This window comes from Octodon degus, unplaced genomic scaffold (assembly GCF_000260255.1).
Source record: "Octodon degus isolate 3935 unplaced genomic scaffold, OctDeg1.0 scaffold00111, whole genome shotgun sequence".
NCBI classification, from domain to species: Eukaryota; Metazoa; Chordata; class Mammalia; order Rodentia; family Octodontidae; genus Octodon; species Octodon degus.
The window spans coordinates 1,650,602-1,652,551 of record NW_004524687.1 but is presented as its reverse complement, the minus strand read 5'-3'; the positions used below and the strand labels follow the sequence as shown (position 1 = coordinate 1,652,551).

The 1,950-nt window shown below is 38.2% G+C and overlaps 1 protein-coding gene and 1 pseudogene across 1 annotated transcript in view; both read right to left on the bottom strand.

Annotated features, from left to right (window-relative positions):
- The window catches only part of LOC105743260, a 9,113-nt pseudogene extending 7,811 nt beyond the window's left edge, over positions 1 to 1,302 (bottom strand).
- Positions 1 to 1,950, bottom strand: part of Micu2 (mitochondrial calcium uptake 2) — a 116,944-nt gene that overhangs the window by 96,281 nt on the left and 18,713 nt on the right. The window lies entirely within an intron of this gene.

Genomic DNA, 1,950 nt, shown 5'->3' with positions numbered 1-1,950 from the left:
AAAAAAGCAAAACATGGTTAGCAAAAGTGTCTGCCTCAGAAGGATAAATTTTAAATTCTGAGTCTTTTTCATGTTATCAACCTGATTTCTTACTTTTCACAGTGAAATATGTACCAGGCTACTCTTTTTCAAGGTTATGTAATTAAACTTAAATTGGATAACAAGTCTATTAAATTTATTAAGGTTATCAGATTTATCTGAATTGTAATCATTCTCTTTTGGGCAGCTGAGAAGTAGATGCACAGCAGAGACAAAACACTTCTGCAATGGAAGTGACCATATAATTTCAGGAATCTTACATACTCATGCAAAGAGATCTCCTGGAAGCAAAACTTTAAGGAAGCCTGGGGAAAGGACTGAAGCAGAGAAACAGAGGCTGTCACTAGGAATAACAACATTTAGGATACTATATCCCACAGTACATGACACAGGATGAAGTAAAGAAGGAGGGGATTAAAAGATCCCTTCCTCTTTCCTCCCATCCCTTCTTGGGGAACAGCTGCAGTCTGTAGCTGTACAGATTTCACAGTTGGGGACCACAGAAGGAAAGTGATTTATTCACAGATTATTTTGCCCCACTGGCCCCATGCTGCACATTCTGTGACCCACTCGGGCTGCCATATCCCTACCTCCAGCAAACGGTTGTCACTACCATTTGTTTTCTCAGCTTAAAGGAAATGCACAATGAAGTTGGCTTTTTAAAGCAGTTTGCTCCTTTACCACCAAATCTCTCAAGCCCTACTCTATATAACTCTACACATTGTTTGGTTAAAGACTGAAATTATTTTTTAAAAACCTACAATGTATGTTGCTTGCATATAAAAGAGAATTTTATCCAAAACAGTCCCAGAACAAAACTTTTTAAAAATCTGCAGGTAAATGGATAATCAAAGTTTGAATACAGGAGCAGATTACAATTTATTACTAAAAACTGTATTTCCTTTAAAAATTCAATTCATGATAGCTTTAATTCATTAGCCTTTGCACAAGACAAATACTGAACTTACTCATAAAATGGCAACCTTAACCTCAAGGGCAATCTGATTACTGCTGTTGTAAGAGTGACCTGGATTGTTCTTGTGTTTGCAGTTTTGACATTCACTTGACCTTTTGTCAACCTCAGTAAACCACTCCAGAAGAGAGAACCGTACTCACTTCTGATTGTAATGAAAGCACTTCATAAAGCTAAGCATATAATGTAGTTATTTTTTCCTTTTAGCTCTTTCATTTGGGTAAGAAATTACCCAAATTTATAATCACTATAGACTACATTTTGTAGTCTATAGTGATTACCTTCACCATGGGGAACTGGTACAAGTACAAGATGGCGCATTTTTTTTTTTTTTTAAGCCTCTTTCTTTCTTTCTTTTCTTCCTTTCCTTTCCTTTTTCTTTCTTTTGTATTTTAGGGCCTACAGGGTCTTAGGGTCTCACTACACAGATCGACCTCGTAGTGATCCCCCTGTGTTCAGCCTCCCAAGAGCTGGAATTACAGGAGTGTGCTACCACACCCAGTCTCAATTGCTGTTTCAGTACACCCCAGGGGCGGGGCCAGCACAGCATGCCAGGGATCGAACCCCTGCCACTGTGTCTGCCTAAGCAGGTGCTTTAATGCACTGGGCTATTTGGCCAGCCCTTTGGATAATTTATTTCTTAAGGGTTAATTCTGGTAGTTACGTCCTTGAGGAGTCCTTCCTGAAATACCCAATTTGGGTAAGGAGTCTGCCTATTGAGCATATAAAGTATGAGAGTATTTTTATCAAACCTCACAATGGCCCTCTACTGAAACTATCTGCTCCTCTCTACATAATTACTTGAGAAGTACCTTTTTTCTCTGCATTCCAAGTGTTTAGTACATAGTTAAATTGTTTTTAGAATGTATGGCACAAATGAATGGATCTTAATAAGTGGGAATCAATTCCAAGCTCACGGTGTGATGTATTTTTTTAAT